The sequence below is a fragment of the Cydia fagiglandana genome, chromosome 16 (assembly GCF_963556715.1).
Source record: "Cydia fagiglandana chromosome 16, ilCydFagi1.1, whole genome shotgun sequence".
In the NCBI taxonomy this organism is placed as follows: Eukaryota; Metazoa; Arthropoda; class Insecta; order Lepidoptera; family Tortricidae; genus Cydia; species Cydia fagiglandana.
In genome coordinates, this window is record NC_085947.1 from 4,200,264 (window position 1) to 4,220,430 (window position 20,167).

Sequence of the window (20,167 nt, forward strand, 5' to 3'; positions counted from 1 at the left end):
ACTTGTTTGCAACAAATCGCATACGATTTTAGATTTATTTACGTATCGTATGGCATGTAAGTATACATGTCGCTATGAGTTAGAATTTTGCCTTTCCCAGGTACGTGACTGCTCATATTTTTTTAGATACCTACCTACCTAGTTGCTGGCTAAGTATAGTTACACCATTAAAAGTCTGCAGCGATTTTGATAGCCCACGCAATGAAAGTGTTATTTGAAACGTCAAACTAGGAAATTATGACGTATAAATGACACTTGCACTCCGTGGGCTATCAAATCCGCTGGAGACAATCAATACATAGGTAAGGAGTGTTTTAAAACACACGCGACGTTCTCTATAATCTATTACTTTTAGCAGTAAAGGACTTCTACTTACATGCCTGTTAAGGGGCCCACTGATTAACAGTCCGCCGGACGGAATTGGCCTGTCAGTTAGAACCAAAAAGTTGACAGTTCCGAACACCTGACCGGCAGATACCATCCGGCGGACTGTTAATCAGTGGGCCCCTTTAAACATTTTATTTTGTTTTGAAATTTGTCGTTGATTGGACAGATGACAGATTTTTTATTTTCCCATTTTTGTTTGTTGTGAAATTTTCACTATAGGTATAAATTATGGGACAAGTTGTATTTGTAATATGAAATCGTTATATTTTATAGTTCGTTTTTTTAGCATTAGAAAGAACTTGGAAGAAGGTGAGCGATTTTGCCATGTCTTTTAATTGAAAAACGCTTATTAAAAAATCAGTCACTATCATTTATGAAAGCAGAAGAATATAAATGATCCTATTAGATTCATAATTGTTACATATTTGCTGTAACTTATATTTAAAATGTGTTTTTCAATTAAAAGACACATCAAGATTGTTTACCTTATTTCTAATGCTAAAAAAACTAACTATAGTATTTGTCTAAACCATGCTTTGAACTATGTTTTTAAGTTGAATACGACTAGCTTATGTTATAATATGAAACTTAGTTTTTCAGTGGAAGAAACGAAAGTTTGAGTACCTCTGTCGTTGCGTCCAGGTAGATATGGTATCAATGAGGTTATGTTGACTAAGTGGTGGTTGTTCGGGGAAAAGTAGTGAACAGTCTGGCTGATTAGATTATTATGAAGCGTTAGTGCTTAATAAAACATGATCATAATCATAATACGAGTATCTTTAATTATTGCGTGCATGTTGGTACAAATAAACACAGGTGACATACAAAATTAAGGCGCAATATGAGACCCTGTTATGGCTCCTGTACACGATGGGCCAACGCCGGCCACTCCGAGGGACGCAGCCATGCGGTAGAATGAGATAGCAATAACACTTGCTCCCTCTAACGCATAAATGCGTCCCTTGGAGTGGCCGGAGTTGGCCCATCGTGTAGAGGATCTATTAGGGTATTGCAAAAATATGTATATAACTAAAAGTCTAAAACATACAATAAATCTGGCTATAACAAGAATAAATAATATAACTATTGTTAATATTTTATTAAATCAAAATAATTTTCTATGGAATAAAAACAGATCTCAAGTAAATATTTTTTCAATTTTATAACAAAGGACCCCGGACCTATAGTATGGAAAATGTGGTTTCAGTTAAATATCTTGAGATTTTGATATGTTATAGATTTCAGAGTCCTGAACAAAAGTCTCTAGGGGTGCTACCACTGTTTCCGAGTCCCTTTCAGTGTTTCGACTGATTTTGTATTAGATACTGAACTCGAAACTCTGAAAGGGACGCGGAAATAGTGGTAGCTTTCAATATACCTAATATACAGGGTGGAAAGATATGTCGGGCCCTGGAGGAAAACTACCTTAAATCCTTAAGTTGGCTCATTTTACTTTTGGATTTGATTCGATTTAATGGACATTTTGTACGACAGACGAGTGTAAGACCTAATGTTTCTTGGAGAAATCTTATCATTAACTTTAACTGTATCGACTAGTAGAAAAAATAGCGAGTGTTTATTTTTTGGAAGTTTTACTCGGTTCAATTCCCGGTCGACACAAGCGAATTTAAAAAAAATCTGTGAATGCAGTATTGTTTCTTTTTAAAAATAAAGGAATGTAGGAGACATTAAGTAAAATGAGTAGCTTAAGGATTTAAGGTAGTTTCCCTCCAGGGCCCGACTTATCTTTCCACACTATACCTACACCTAATTTCTTAAAGAACGGTCTGCAACTATCTCGGGTTATAATATTGTGAATAGATTCAGGCGTTACTTTGCGGAAATCCATATTAATTAAAAGCAAAATATTATTTTGCTAATCCACGAAAAGATAATCAATCAGTGTTTTTAGTTATTAAATTGATAAACTGTCAGTGTTATTTAATTAATGCATTGTAACTGAAACATCCGTTGGCATCAAAAACACGATGTATGTATGTTAGTCTTTTCTCACGAGAGCAGAAACAATTAACAATGGTTGGTGGTAAATGTATACAATTTCTGCGTATGCGCGTCCACTTTGATAACAATGTTTTTACTTGAACCGCGAACGAATAGTTTCGTGTAAAAAAATGGATTTTATAGCAGGCATTACATGCAGGCACCCTTCCATAAAAAATGGGCCAGTCGAAATGTACGAAACAGCAAAATTTTTTTTCTCTATATCGGGGTTGGTCCCACGGGAATGCAGTTATTTTTTAGCCACCCTGTATGGGAAACCCGGAATTTCATAACAAAAGTTGAAAGTTTAAGAAATCATAACTCGAAAACTACGATAAATCGTAACATACATGGGGTATATTCTGATAGCCCACGACGTGAGAAATCTAAAAAAAAATTTTTGGACGTCAAGGTTTGGACCAACCTGTATTTATTGTCTATGATTTAATGTTTTAAAATCTGATTATTATTGGACGTCAAGGTTTGGACCAACCTGTATTTATTGTCTATGATTTAATGTTTTAAAATCTGATTATTATTAGTTAATTACAATTTCATGTAGTACAGAATTACTTAGTCGGTTCGGGATGGCGTGAACAAAATAGATTACATGGAAATAGCGTGGCAATGGTTCGCGTGATATTACCCAAGCCCAAGGCTGCATTGATCGCGGCCTGTTGAGCGGGGGCACAGACAAAACATCCTCCAGACTGAGCATAGTCGCGCTACCCCCTCTGTCATGACTCCTCTACACGATGGGCCAACGCCGGCCACTCCAAGGGACGCAGCCATGTGGTAGAATGAGATAGCAATATCACTTGCTCCATAAATATAAATGCATAAATGCGTCCCTTGGAGTGGCCGGCGTTGGCCCATCGTGTAGAGGGGCTTTCACGCATACGGTAGTTTTACTCGATGTTCGAGTCGAAAGTGTCTTTGTGTGACGTCCGTTTCTTTGGACGGACCAATCACGGCACGGGACTTCGCTCACCTCGTCCCGCGCACTCCCGCATTTTTGGCATCATCGGTTGCATGAAATAATTGCTCTAAACTCGGTCTAGAGGATTCCTAGTCTATGAGTGGGGAACACTGTTGGTGGATATAGCAACAGGCATTGAATATTTGGAACCCAGAAAGTATAATGTTCATCATCATCATCATCTCAGCCATAAGACGTCCACTGCTGAACATAGGCCTCCCCCTTGTTGGATCTCCATACGTGCCGGTTGGAAGCGACCCGCATCCAGCGTCTTCCGGCGACCTTAACAAGGTCGTCTGTCCATCTTGTGGGTGGACGTCCTACGCTGCGCTTGCTGGTCCTTGGTCTCCACTCGAGCACTTTTCGACCCCATCGGCCATCTTCTCTGCGTGCAATGTGGCCTGCCCATTGCCACTTCAGCTTGCTAACCCGGTGGGCTATGTCGGTGACTTTAGTTCGTCTACGGATCAAACGCGATACGCGCGCGGTAGTATACTGTTACTATTTGCTAAACAAAATTGCCCCTTATCACCGAGAAAGACAGGTGGAAACTAGGGAGAAAGGTCTGAAAGAGAATCAAGTCAGTGGACTGTCTCAGTTGCATTCGTTATTGTTAAAGATTTATTGTGATGTTGGCATTATTGTTTGACGATGTCATATTGCTCCCTTAGTCAAAACAAGTTGTGATCCTCTAGCTAGTGAGTCTAGTGTTACCTAGCTGTCATGTCTTTCGGTCATATATTATTGTCGAAATACTCAGTCGGGTGAAGTAACGATGACGTCCATTGCTGGACGATAAGGTTTCCCATCAGAGACTTTAACAGCGACCGAGCTTGACGGCCAAAAAAGGATTCCCTACGATTAGAAACCAGCCATGACTGAATTTATACCGGGTGTGGCCTATATGAGCAAAAATTAAACTGTAGGCTGTACTCCTCATACTGACCAACATTTGTTCGGCGACTTTTAAAAATAACTTGTGGTTTGATTTTTAATACATTTTAAAGTTTATTCTAAGACGCAATATATTGCGAATTTTGTTATGTTTAAGGCATGACAAGCAACGTCAATCACAACGATAATGGCGTGGCGATGGCGTCCATTGAAGATAATATTTATTTTGTATGAAAAATAGGAAGTCTAAATACTTCATAATTTTTAAAAGTTGTTGAACAAAAGTGTCACCGTTTGAGTACAATCTATGTTTTAATTATTTGCTCGTGTTACAGGCCACACCCGGTATGTGTTTGATTTATAACTATACAGGATGCTTCCTATAACACAAGACATTTCTTTTGTCTCATTAAAAATTCGAACAAATTAAATTCCACCCAATTAAAAATATAATTAGATTCAAACTTCCCTAGCTATAGTGCATCAACCGAATAATTACGTTTTTCTGTGCATCTGGACGGTCGCCAAGTGTTCCGACATACTCAAGTATCTCGTGGCCAACTTCTTGTCGCTTAATGAGATGAGAATTTCAAGATATTTCTACTAATATTTGAGAGACCGAGCATTGCTCGGAAAACATAAAAACTCAAAAAATTGTTTAACAAAGCAGCAAAGCAGGCCGAAAGTTGAAGCTTTCCGCAGAAAAACATTATTATATCGAAGCTCGAAAATAAATGTAACCGGCACAGTTCAAATAGGCTTGTCAATAATCGACGTTAAAACTGAAACAAACATTATTAGTAGGTAAGTACCTTTATAAATAGGACAGGGATTGATGAGTTCACAGAACCGGAATAAATAAACACCCTCAAACTTCCGGAGTTCTTCCCGATCCTAAAAACGCCGGTATTTCTTGTAAGTATTTTTCATTTCCGAACTTTTGTAACAAAATCGTGAAGAGTCGTTGCCGAATCACTTGAAGTAATCGAGATGTTTCGTACCTAATTAAGTTGTTAAAGAGATCGAAGATTGAAATGGACACTCCACGGATTTATAAAAGGAATTTAATTAAATCAAGAAAGGATTTCAAGTATTTCATAAATAAAAGACATTAGAGTGAGATAGGAAAAGGTTTTATGCGTCCCTTCAAGAAGGACCGAAATATTATGTATCTGCTTGGTACTTTATTAAAATCCGGTGTATTAGGGCTCCGAGCAAGATGTTCGTATTTTCTGCCTTATTAAATTTTACGCATAACTTGGATATACTCAGGACAATATTGAAAAGACAGAAAGGGATCCTAAATCAACACATAGCATGTTTCTGAAACAATTTCGGTAAATAGAGTCAATATTGTATATATTACTTTTGTTTAGATACGAAATAAACATGAAATTTTAGGCTGATCCTAGATTAAAAATTAAGTTAAATTAAATATAATATAATTTATTTTCCGGCAACTAAGGCCCATAGATACATACTTCACAAACTAACATAGATATATTATATCAATATCCATACTCATATTATAAATGCAAAGGTGTGTCTGTCTGTTCTCCTCCTCTTCGCGGTTCACTCTTCTCCTCTTCACGGTTCACGCTTCTCCTCTTCACGGTTCACGCTTAAACCTCTGAACCGATTTTGGCAAATTTGGTACCGTACCGATATTGGCCGAATTTGGTACCCTAAATCTGGGTTACTTTGACCCAATAGAGGGTAACTTTAACCCACATGAAAACCTCATTTATAAACGTTAGCTAAAACCAACCTCATGTCGTAGTTCCATAATTACAGTGCAATAACCTGGACCGAGTAAAGCTCAATGGCCAAAGTTAGCCTCCAGGGTTAAAGTAACCCGATTTTACGGTCTCGACTAAACTCGACTCGCCTGCTCGTTGGGAATGTTTGGACAAGACTTGGAGTTGCGGTCACGAAGTGCTTTAAGTTACTCATAGGTCATGTTAACACAAACGCTTCTGGGACGCTATCGCGAAAACCGAATTTCGCAAATTGCGGGGATCTTTCTATATTACTCCAATGAAGGCGTAATTAGAGTGACAGAGAAGGATGCCCGCAATTTGCGAATTTCGGTTTTCGCCTTGTTGCTGGTACTGCAATCTTTGTAGGCACTCCAATATTAGGTAGTAGGTAGTAGTAGTAGTAGTAAAATTCGACCTATGTCGCCGTGACCCCGGTTACAGAATGAATCAGGCACCTGCCGCGATAGCAGAGGACGCTGTTTCGATTTCAGCCTGGGGCACTGGAGCCCTTGGTCACTTTTTCTTAGTATATGACATTTATTTCAGTTCACTTTAGTAGGCTTTCTTCTTCTTGAATTTAAGAGGTATCCTCTTGTCGGTGGAGAATTTTCCATTTCTCCCCCTCTTTTGCCATATCTTGACCTCTTAATACGATACGACAAGATAGTAGGCTTTATGCCATTGAATTAAGGATTACTTGCAAATAGTGAATTGTATCGGCGATAGAATGTATCCAGTTAAGTTGTATCCAGACGAGACAATTTTTCGCCAATCTGATAGAATTCTCCGATCGAACAGGGCCGTGCGGACGCAAATACCAATTTGATTCCCCGATCACATCAGCAGGTGCGGACACAAAAATGCCAATTTTCATAGTAGAATGCAAATTGGTGATTTCATTTGTGTATACGTGTGGACGCTATATGAGATTGACCAATTATTTTCCTGAACAAATCGACTGATTTCGTCAGTCCCGTCTGGATACCCCTTTAGAGCTGTATTGAGCCCACACACACGAGACATTTCTCGCTTAATAGTGTTAGATGTATTAAGCACTTAATACCAGTTGATGCATATCAAACGGGTGCCCGTAGAGGCAATTCCGAACGCGTGCCAAGTTTGCAACTTTGCACTTCGAGCGTATAGCGGTTGCATTCCCATTGCATGCCTAATAACGGGGTAGGTGAAGGTTTAGGCGGACCCGTTTTGTGGACACTCAAAAGCACTGAAAAAGGGTAACTTTGTCTATACAAATCTCTATAAATTGCCGTGTAATACAATTTCATTCGTCTAGAAGAAGAACTCAAACATTCTCAAAAACATTTACTTAATTAGCGCTGGCTGGACGTCGAATTCGTGATAGCCGACAAGGAAGAGAACAATCCTACACCTAACGATGCCGAAGATCGGGCAAAGTGGAGAAGATTGAGTAGGAAAGCGGACCCTGGCCCTGGCGCTAGAACGGGAAAACGCTCGGTTGAAGAAGGGCTGAGTTAAGAAGGGTATTATCTCATAATCTGGTTCAAGCGAAGGCACGGAGACCTAAATATATCATTTTGACTTCAAACCATCATCATCACAGGCCTTTCCGTCTATTGCAGACGATTTATGCCCGACTGACTCCAAACTCTGCCCGATTGACTTCAAAATGTAAGTTAGAAACCTCTGGGTTCGCTATGTACGGATGGACTAACGCTCAACCAATAGGAATGCGACGCGGTGTATTAGCATAGCAGTGGCCAGCACTTGCCCGGCTCTTAAGTGCTAACTTTGGTTACTTGCCTTATGTGAGGCGAATGAAAATATAAATAGTTTCCGTTATAAACTCATTTCGTGTAAAATGTATTCTACAGATGTTGCAACAAATGACATGTGATTTCAAATAATTGCCGGCTGTATTTAAGAGCAACGATTTTAACTGTTATGGATTTCTGTGGTCATAAATATTTTTTATATATAAATTGTCAATATAATGGTTGGCCGGTCGAAGTATTTGGCAGATGGCGCCAGCATAGATTGCCCTGTCAATCCCTAGAATTGTGTGTTTTTGTTTTTTTAATGCAATTGTACGCGCTGGATGCCAGCCCTTTAAGCCAAATCTCATAGAAAAGGGGCAAGCTATGATGGCGCCATCTATGCAAACCTTTGACAGTTGCCAACCCCATTAAACGGCCGGACGACCGGTCTGGCCTAGTGGGTAGTGACCCTGCCTGCGAAGCCGATGGTCCTGGGTTCGAATCCCAGTAAGGGCATTTATTTGTATGATGATACAGATATTTGTTCCTGAGTCATGGGTAAGCATGGGTCATGGCTATGTAAGTATTTAAGTATTTGTATATTATATATATCGTTGTCTGAGTACCCACAACACAAGTCTTCTTGAGCTTACTGTGGGACTTAGTCAATCTGTGTAAGAATGTCCTATAATATTTAAAAAAAAAATTAAACGCGTTCTGAAAGTGCGTGATAGATTACGAATTAATAACGTTAAAATGGGTTGTTTACATTTCTTACTGCACTTTAATTAGTTACTCTAGTGTCTTAGGTAGCTTTCAAGTTCGCCCCTTATCTAGAACTTAGAACCTTGAGAGTGGTTCTTAAGGTAGATAAAGATAAACGAGGTCAAGTCAAGCGTGCAACACGCCTGCGTCTAAACATGGAGCAATTTCAGTCTCGTGTGATGAGCGAGCGTCCTTGCATAACATAACTTGTACGGGGACCGTTTTATAAAGCCCTAAAAAGCTCATTTTCAAATCACCTATTCGGAAAAGAGCTTTGTTTTCCTGCTAGGAGGGATCAAAGTGGCACTTTTCTGTTCTAGGACAGTATTTACTTACTTTTTTTTCTCTTAAATAATATTTTAAAACGTAATAATTTCCTAACGGGTGATGTAAAAAGCAGAGTGATGTGTCTCACATGGTAGCAAAATTATTTCCACCCGAGAAAAAAACATTTATTTACATACAAGATATATATACAGTGGTACTACTAAACGAAATTAATAACTACCTTAAATCTAAATAAAATAGGCCCTTGGGGCATTGTACCAAATATTCTGGCGGCATTTCCTCGCTGTATCTGTGCTGATACGTTTTGCGAGGTAGCCGCCAGGTCTTCGGTCACCAGTTACGTCAACCAAGATGCTTCACGATTTCTGCGAACAACTTGTGCGCGCTGGGACCCCATGGACCTAGAGTTTCAACTCTAATGAGTTTCAATTGGTCACCACACTTAGAGTCAATGTATGTACGCCCACGCCGTAAGTATGTAATTTTGCTCCCTGCTAACCCTACTATTTAACAACTATAATTAATTTCGATAACTTTTTTGTTTTGTTGCCTTTCAAATCTGACTATTGTTTCTACAGCTGAATTCGGTTTAAATAAGTAGGTACCTATAGGTACCTACTCTTTCTGCTGACTGAAATAAAGCGTATTTATTATTTCATAATAAACAAACAATCACGTTAAATACCGTAAGTTTCTTTACTCGAATATTCCGAAGTATTACTCTTATCCATATAAAAATGAACTGTAGCAATGTTAAATTGATACAAAGAAATAGTTCAACTTACACTGGTTATACAGGGCACAACTACCAGTATAATAAATGTTGTGTTGGAAAGAGACATCACATGCGCCAATCAAGAGAGAGATGGGTGCAGTATTATGATAGGGTAGGGTTGCCAGTAATAGGGCCAAAAATAAACAGATACCAAAAAGACAAGTATTTTAAATAAAGTTTATGAATATATTAACCAATTCATAATAATCTAGTATAAAAGGTACATTTTTTATAAGTGGTTCTGTAGACCTAACATATTATATTGGGCTATTTGGGCTGATAAGCCTGGCCTTTCAGTTTATTTATGCCTTTCATATTATTATTTCAGTTATTTGTAAGGTAAAAATAAAGGAATTTCTATTGATTACATTTAAGCTTAATTTTTTATCATGGTTTTTTTTAAGAACCCTGGACTCCCGTGTTAAAGAGGGCATCGCACTTCCAACGCCTCTGGTGTTGCAGGTGTCCATGAGCGACAGTAATTGCTTACCATGGGACAATTCGCGTGCTCGTTTCGTTTTCCACCCATACATTAATAAAATTGCTGACACGCAAAACATTTTAAACGAATTTAAAACCCACATCACACAAGACAATCGTATCGTTTTATATTTTTAATATGACAACACTGAGTCACACAGTTCATTTGCCAGCGTGCGCAGGAGTTGATATTCCGAGAGTTTCGAGACCAAACAAATATAGAGCGCAAACAATTGACAGTTTGGCATTTATACCTACTTGTTTATACTTCAGTTAATAAATGGAGTGAATGTGAATTTGACGTCTTTCTTTTGTTTTAATAGTATGAATGTTGTATTTGATGAGTACATTGACTCTATCTTATTATTGAGACCATAAAGTCTATTTTTGTTTATTACATTTGTGTTTGTAGTGTGAAACCTTAGTGTTGTGTTGGAATTATTCGGTTTAACACGTGTTTTCGTGTTTGCGAATTGTTACGTAAATATAAATATATAAAAAGTGATGTTTGATGATTTTATTGTGTGTGTAGTGATATACCTAGTTTAGTTATGTCGGAAATTGATCATGTTGATACGCAATTGTGTTTGGTAATACAGTGTAATCAAGTTGTAATACCTAAAGGATCTTGGTTAATTAATCGTCTAGTTTGTCATTAGGACATGTTAATTAATATTGAATGTGGTTAAGTGCATCCCTAATGGTGGAAAGTGTAAACATTGTACCATTTGTACCATTGTAGTGCGTTAGTAATGGATAAGAATATTTATGAAGGAGTTTTTAAATATATAAAGGTATGTTTACATTTATTCGTCACGTTTTATAAGTGTAATTAAGAAATATATATTTATTTAAAAACTAAAAAAACGTTTATCGTTGCGACATATTGCGATAACTACACACTTTTATTTACATAGATAGAGTAGAAAGTAAATAAAATGGAACTAAAAAAAAATATAATTGTTGGCATGTTTATGCATTTACGACGAAAATATGACAGTTACGTAGGAAGTGGCGCGCTCAATATTTTTTACAATATCTTGTCGAACTATAAGTGACTTTTTAAAAACAACACCATCACATGCTATATTTTCAAAAATGAATGTAAGTAAGTACCTTATCATGTTAATACACTATATTTTTTTTTACAATAAGTACATCACATGACAACAAATTTAACACCTAAAAGACCACTACAAAAGGGTACTCACTTCAAATATAAACCTTATTATATAAGCCATAAGCTATTAAGTCGCTCGAGAAACTGCATTATGCTATATAGAGTCAGGTAAAATCAATTTGGAAGGTTTCATTCATGCTAGCAGCTGCTACCTACGGTAGAAGAATGTTGTTTATAAAATGCAATACAGGTTTTTTTAACATTAAAAAATACTTCAAGGAGTATTTCGGGGTTGGTTCCAAAGTAAAAGTTGCTCAGTATAATCCCAAAACCTCCCTGGCAACGGGAATGGATTTATTTTTTTGCCATTCGGTATAATACCAGATACCCCATAGATGGGCAGATACGGTAAAAATATTACGGATTTATTTATTCGGATATACCGTCCGTTTGAATAAGTACGGGCACTGCCGGTATACGGGTCAAATCATGGAAAAATAACATTCATGATTACAAAGTAAAGTAATATAAAAAAAGTAAAAAACAAAGCAAACACAACAACAACAGCAAACAAACAATGTAAAAAAGCGGCCGATTATGAGTCGGACTCGCCCACCGAGGGTTCCGTACTTTTTAGTATTTGTTGTTATAGCGGCAACAGAAATACATCATCTGTGAAAATTTCAACTGTCTAGCTATCACGGTTCGTGAGATACAGCCTGGTGACAGACGGACGGACGGACGGACGGACAGCGAAGTCTTAGTAATAGGGTCCCGTTTTACACTTTGGATACGGAACCCTAAAAACAACAAACAAAGTAAAGCAAAGTAAAGTAATATATTTAAAGAGTAAATCAAAGTTCAATAATATCTTACAAAAATGCAGGACCTTTACTTACTTCTGATTGGAGCGAAAACTTTTTATTTGCCCTAAATAGAAAACTTCGGTCTGTCTTAAAAAGTTGACTCGAGAAAAAGCAACTTGGCTTGTTAACGAAACGCTACTGTCTGGGTTCTTTGGATATCGTTAGCGTTGACGAAATAATATAAAATTGTTTTTCGCATTTTATTCATTGATTTTTAGGGTTCCGTACCCAAAGGGTAAAACGGGACCCTATTACTAAGACTTCGCTGTCCGTCCGTCCGTCCGTCCGTCCGTCCGTCTGTCACCAGGCTGTATCTCACGAACCGTGATAGCTAGACAGTTGAAATTTTCACAGATGATGTATTTCTGTTGCCGCTATAACAACAAATACTAAAAACAGAATAAAATAAAGATTTAAATGGGGCTCCCATACAACAAACGTGATTTTTGACCAAAGTTAAGCAACGTCGGGAGGGGTCAGTACTTGGATGGGTGACCGTTTTTTTTTTGCTTTTTTTTTTGTTTTTTTTTTTTGCTTTATGGTACGGATCCCTTCGTGCGCGAGTCAGACTCGCACTTGCCCGGTTTTTTTTGATACATTATCAAAATAATAATATGTTTAGAGTGCTGGTAAGTGGTAAGTTCACCTATTTGGAAAAGCCCTTATCAAATAGGGGATAGAGTAGTTGGGTTTTGGCGTGCTAGACATTATCCTGATCAACATTTAATATGGCAGCGGCAGCTGTCCACCCATACACAGAGAAGTCAGAGAACTGTCAAACTTTTCAATTAAACTAGTTTTAGCTCATACGATGACATTTTTTTTTTATGGGACATTCTTACACAGATTTACTAAGTCCCACACAGTAAGCTCAAGAAGGTTTGTGTTGTGGGTACTCAGACAACGATATATATAATATACAAATACTTAAATACATAGAAAACACCCATGACTCAGGAACATATATCTGTATCATCATACAAATAAATGCCCTTACTGGGATTCGAACCCAGGACCATCGGCTTCGCAGGCAGGGTCACTACCCACTAGGCCAGACCGGTCGTCGAACATGTTGACGTTGACTGACGCTTTCGTGCAACCGGCCCTAAACTCCAATTCAGACCGTCATCATCTTACTCGCGTTCTCCCGGCTTTTTGCCACAACTCATGAGAGCCTAGGGTTCGCTTGGCAACTAACCCCAAGAATTGGCGTAAGCACTTGTTTTTATGAAAGCCACTGCGACCTGACCTTCCAACCGTGGAATACTATTGGGATTAGTCAGATTTTCTCACAATGTTTTCCTTCACCGAAAAGCCATTGGTAAATACCTAATAAATGAAATATCGTACATAAGCTCCGAAAAAACTTATTGGTACGAGCCAGGGTTTGAACCCGCGACCTCCGGGTTGCAAGTCGCACGCTCTTACCGCTAAGCCACCAGTGCTTCAACCACCACCACCGTCGTTGTATAGAAAACTGAAATATTTTGTGTAAGTAACTTACCACTTCTGAAACCAGTTCCTGAGGACATATATTATATAAAATTATCTTAATCTTTAATGAGAAACACATAATTCTAGAGCAGTGGTTCCTAACCTTTTCAGTCCGGTCACCCCTATGACTAACTAGTGAACCTGATTTTACCCCTCCTCCCAGTGGTAATAAAATAATAAAACGTGTACGTTTGTTGCATTGTTATATTAGGTTAGCTTATACCCCCGTAAAATACCAGTTTTACCCCCACGGGGGTAATTTATACCCCCAGGTTAGGAACCACTAAAGGGATTTTTTTAAAACCTTTTCTTTTTTTTTCAGGTAAGTCTCCGCACTAATACAGTCCGAAATCAACATGGAGTTCGGTTTCCACTCCTGCTCTTGATGATCAATAGGTAAGAATATTAAAATACAATTGCTAGTAGAAAATTTACAGGCGTTATTTGGTTTCTACTTGAATACACGGCCAAAGGAATTCTCGCAATAAAACCGAGCTAGTATTAGATCGTTGGAACTTTCTTTATCGTATATTCAAAAAGATGGTTTAGAGTTCTGAACAAAATATTATGTATGTAACGACCATTGCTCCTTTAATGATAAGTAAGAAGGGTCAGTGTCAAATAAATAATATTTCAAACCAAAGAAATCGGCTTGCCATTATTGTATGATCTCCATTAGCTGTTTTACTAACCTAACCTAACCCACAATACTGTGGTGTGGTGTGGTGTGGTGTTTTTTATTGTGATACGTCCCACAATAAAAAAGGAACAATACATAAGTATTCATCATCATCATCATCATCTCAGCCATAAGACGTCCACTGCTGAACATAGGCCTCCCCCTTGTATGGGGGGTGAATGCCATAATCGCCACGCTTGGCAGGCGGGTTGGCGATCGCAGTTATGTACGTACATAAGTATTACACATTATTTAACATTTAACCTAACCTATATTTGTACTTTATCCAAAATACAAAAATGAGAAAATCACATAAATGACCGCAACTAATATAACATTTTAAGTTTATCTCGATTTCACCAAGATTTCATCAGTTCCTTTTACCTTAATAGGTAAATCAGCCTTTGATAAATTTAAATAAATCTTTTATATTTTGTAGCAATGTAAACACAATTTACAGTAGTACCTATAAACTAAAATATTCCTCTCTCTGCAAGGTTCCAGAACACCTAGTTAGCACGCACGAATGCACTAGAATCTAAATTGGCCAAACAAGCTGACCCCTATATTAACTAGATGCAGTTGAATGCAATTGCTTCGCAGGATATTGATCGGGGGCACAAATATATACATAATTTGTAGACACATGTTTGACTACCATTTTAGCGTAGATTGCACCTACAAAGGCTTAATTGGTCTCTCAGTACCGGTAAAAGCATATAAGTGTATTTATATGCCTCTTATTTGCCTCGTTATTAAGCGCCTCTTGCACCATCCCACACTAACCCGAGGTTAAGCGACTCCCGTCCCGTTAACCTAGTGTCAATTTGTACTGGTAACCATGGTAACTCCAGGTTTAACCGGATAACCCCGGGTTAGTGGGATGGTGCAATAGTAGCGCTAAGTCATGAATTATTTGGAGTTGGTTCAAGCTGTCAATATTAGTACGCCATAAGCTGTTTATATTGCAGTTTGCGAGAACATTCTTGCGGAATGATTTCCTCGGGGATTCGATTCCGCGGAATATTGTGACTTTAACGCTTTGAAACGTGGCTTGTTATCTAGTATGCATTTTACTTTCTCTTGTGATATCAAAGAAAAAATTGCAATACGAAAGTTACGGCAAATACAGCTACGCTTAAGGGGCGCACTGATTAACAGTCCGCCGGACGGTATCGGCCTGTCAGAACAAAATTTTGACAGTTCCTAACAACTGACAGGCCGATACCGTCCGGCGGACCGTTAATCAGTGGACCCCTTCCGTTCCGTTCCGTTCTGTTCGTTGACTACACCAGCCAGCAGTTACTGCAGCAAGGACGCAGAGGCGTTGGTCACCAAGGAGAGGGAGGGACGAAGAGGCTCATCGAGCTTGCTCAAACGCACGCGCTGGGACGATACAGGCCGTCGGTCAGGGGCGTATGCTAGGGTGTGCTAACGGCCTCCGTCCAGAAAAACCTGTTCCGAGCCGGGACGTATGTTCGGGCCTACTCGTGTACTCCTCCCATCATCTGCCGCCCCGAAATGCTCAACAGACCCTCCTGCCCGAGACACCGGTGAGCCAATAATACAGGTGGGGAGTGTGGGGCGTATGCAGTCAGAAGGATTGGGATTGACGGGAGTGGAAGAACCAGACCGAATACTAGCATCGTGCCCAGTGTATATGGAAGATAGATAAATACTTAGTGTAAATAGATACGGCGGACCGTTAATCAGTGGACCCCTTTAGATTTATTACATAGTTACAGTCTAGTGGACACGAATTGTATGCAAAATGATTGTATGACTTTACAAGCTTTTATTTTATATAAACTGCTTCCAATTTCTAAATCATTTCAACCTGAATGACCACTACGAAATGAGTACCTACTGAAAATTCTGAAGCGTCCAGCGAATAACTTCGTAGTTTTAAAAGAAAAATCCAATATATCAAAATACCCGCCAGCTGTAGTACCCATTTTCCTCTAAATGTTTCCACAGGGCAGGGTTTATTCGAATACCAATCGTATTACTTACGAAATAAAATCGATTTTCCAACAGATTTTCTTTTTGATTTTCCGCAACTTACGTTTAACACTAATGGAAAACTACATGGATCTCAGTGTCATAAGAGCGTAAGTGCGCAAGCTTTGCTATATTATAATAGACTTTATTTTCTAAGGAACTCATACGAAACTAGGATTTTTTGTGTGGCAGTGAAATATATCGGCGGTTACGCTACATCTTACGTAGGCGAACAACGCGCGAACGCGGCGCGGCGCGGCGCGGCGAAATCAATCCTTTGATGCCCATAGAAGTGTCCTACGTAAGCGATCTCGTTGCGAACGCGGTGCGGCGCGATTTGCACGCGAATGTCAGGCGGCGCGGCGCGGCGGCGGCCGCTTTCGCCGCGCCGCGCCGCGCCGCGTTCGCGCGTTGTTCGCCTACGTAAGACGTAGCGTTAGCGACTCTTGTTTTTATTTGCTCGGGTATTGCCGGTATGTAAGTTACGGTGTAGTTTTGTTATTTTGTTTAAAAACAGCTTGTTTAAAAAATCTGAATCGATTGCCTATCATTCTTTATACTATATTCTCTATCATTCTTCTCTCGTGTAACAAAATTTTCATAAACGTAAATTTCACCACACCAAACGTAAATGATCTCTTTATTCTCTAAAAACTGATGATAAAGTTGCATTTTATACAGAAGAGGGGCAAAGTAATTAGGTGCAAATAAATTTTGATTTGTTTTTTCTTGTGGCTGGTGGAATTAACTTTTAAGTGATGATTGATGATTTTGAATGAAGATTGACATATCGAAACAAAAATAATGTATAAATTAAGACGAAACAGGAGCTGAGTTTTAAATATTTTAGGTAAATATACCCGTCTCGCTAACGGAAGCGGCTCCTAAAACTAGTGCAATAAGGACAGGGCGAAAAATCCCGCGTAAAAATCTCATAAATCGAGGTTTCGTACTCGACCGTTTCCTCCTCCAAAACTTAACTAATCCTAACCAAACTTGGAAATCTAAATGATTATGAAATTTGAATACTACGCCTCTCATTGCGGCATAGTTAATTAGGCCATTTTGGCCATTTTTGAAGGGCTCTATCGCCTTAAAAAACAAAAATATCAAAAAAAGCAAAACGGTCCGACACAGATATTGACAATATTAATCTGTGTTGAAAAGAATCATTGCTCTAGCATCAAAACCCACGGAGGAAACAGTCGAGTACGTTTGTATGGAGAAATGACCACTCCTGTTGGCTCTTAAAATATGCATCATCTTTATAATTTACATTTTACGAGTATCTATTTCGTTTGGTGTTTGTCGATGGACGGTTGTTGTTTTAGCTAAGCCCCCAGGTATCCTAAATCCCCACTAGTGCTTCCGGAAAGCAGATACGGTTATAACGGAAGCAGGGGGCTTAAATCAAGCCCCCAAGCTCCGAATGAGACCGGATAACACGTACCGTTCTAGACCGTTCTCGGGCGTTCTAGATTAATGTGTCGCACAGACTCGAGATTTATATTAGTGATTACGCGGGGTGAAATCTGATATGTGAGCAGAAATTCCATGCTGACTGTACTAGGCCAATTCGAGTTTTAGTTATTCGATATGATACTGATCTGGCAGTGTGAAAAGTGATGTTTTTGGTTGAAGAAATCGAATAAGAAACTCGTATTGGCCTGAATAATAGGTTGATTTTCCAACTAAAATAAGTATCTTTCGAGTCTCACAAACTTTCCGCCAAAAGCCGCTTTCATACAATCGGAGTTATGCACTGTTAGGCGATATCTCGAAAATCGTGCTATTACTTAGGGTTATGTTAAGCTGGTTCCGTTCCTCTTGAGATGACCTACCTCCGGTATCAAACTAACTAACTAACTACCTAACTAACTAGCGTTTCAAACTTAGATTTCACTAGATTTGATTGCAGAATTTCACGCATGAGTGCACTGAGGTGTGGACTTAGTGAGACGCGTAAGTGGAAAGTTTTATTAGTTTTGTGCAGGTGGAATAGGTAATATTGGTGATTAGAGATGGGTAGGGGTGAGTAAATACTGAGTATTTACTCGGTATTTACTCAAAGCACCCGATAAATACCCGTATTTACTCATTTAGGTGGGTAAAAACGATTGCTTATAAAATATTCAAAAAGTGAGATTTAAGAACAAAATTGTCTTTTATTGAAGAGTGCTAACGTGTATTTATTTTATTTTATTTTATTTTATTTACAACGTGTATTTATTTACAACGTGTATTTATTTTATTTTATTTTATTAACAATATCTATAAAATAAAAAGCATAGAGGGCGCTTAATTTAGGAAAAAAAGGTAATTATTAGTGAGAGGCAAATTGTGATAACAATTTTGTTTTAAATAAGAAGGTATTTACTTAAAAAATATGAGTACTTAAATTATATCGATGTTCTAGATAAGTGCATGTCGCGCAAAAGTGCGTGTTTGCGCGGCACTTACGACCTTTTATTAAGGGTTTTTTAAAGAAAACTCAAAAATGGCTTAACCGATGATGTTCAAAATATTGTTTTTTGTACTCTATTATACGGCTAATCTCCCGATATGTTTTCATATTTTTTCTGAACTTTGGTTCGAAAGTTATAGAGAGATAAACATTATTTTGGCCTTTCGAAACGGTTTTTTCCAAAAATATTCAATTTATCCAAAAATGTTCTTAGAAACATTCCAGTTATTTTTGAAGACCCATTTAATGACGTGCAATACGTTGGTGGTTTCTGAGATATTTTTTTGTGACAATTAGTTACATGTATGGAGTGCCCCTATTAAAAATACATTTCTTACAATTTTGAGTACTTAATCCAGTAGCGGCTTACAAAATACACCTATATTTCAAATTTATATGCCCCTTTCAGCACTCTAAATAGTTTATACCCACCAATTTGGGTGTAAACGAGTAAATACGGGTATATTGAGTAAATACTGAGTATTTACTCGGTATTTACCTGTGAGTATTTACTCACTACCCATCTCTATTGGTGATGTACGAGAATTCTGAGACGTGATTATAAATCACAAGTAATATATATATTTAATTGACCGAAGCGAAGCGAAGGTCTACGTTTTGACTCGGGCGTTTTGCTTTTGTATGTCCGGATGTTCTCCTCTACAGGTCGCAGTTCTTAACCGATTCTCGTGAAATTTTGTAACCGAATTCTATGAACCAATTAAAATTTTTTGTCGAGCCATTTTTTGAAAAATTTTCAAAATGGAAAAGTTGTGATAGCTCTCGCTTATACAAATAGTCGTATCGGTATCATAAGAAAGTATTCTTTTTGAGACATGTTTACAGATTAAATGTCAAAAAATTCAGAAAATTTATTTCGCTGGTTTTGGAGGTATTAAGATATTTAGTTTTGTATGTCCGGATGTTCTCCTCTACAGGTCGCAATTCTTAACCGATTCTCGTGAAATTTTGTAACCAAATTCTATGACTCAATAAAAATTATTTGTCGAGACGGTTTTTGGAAATTATTCAAAATGGAAGAGTTGTAATAGCTCACGCTTAAACAAATAGTCGTATCGGTATCATAAGAGTGTATTCTTTTTAAGACATGTTTACAGATTAAGTTTGTACAAGTTGTACTTATAACTCTCAAGGAAGTTTTAATAAGTAAATAAGATCGCTGGGGTGATTGTTATACTAGTTATTGGCCACTACATAATAATTGGCCACTCCTAACAGATGAGAAAGAAACAAGCCAATAGAAGTCTTATTGTTAAGAATGGCCAATTACTATGTAGTGGCTTTATATAATTGCATGTAATGTAGGATGACTATTAACTTATGATTTTTATGATTATTATTCTGTAAAATTGTAATAACATAAATGTAATGCTCTCAATGTGATTGCAACTGCTTTTGTTGCTGACTCTACATATCTGCCCACTAAATTCTGTACGTGTAATCCGTAACTTTGCCAA

At 38.0% G+C, this 20,167-nt stretch overlaps 1 protein-coding gene across 1 annotated transcript in view; it reads left to right on the top strand.

Moving 5' to 3' along the window:
* The window catches only part of LOC134671780 (transient receptor potential cation channel trpm), a 410,982-nt gene that overhangs the window by 122,021 nt on the left and 268,794 nt on the right, over positions 1-20,167 (top strand). The window lies entirely within an intron of this gene.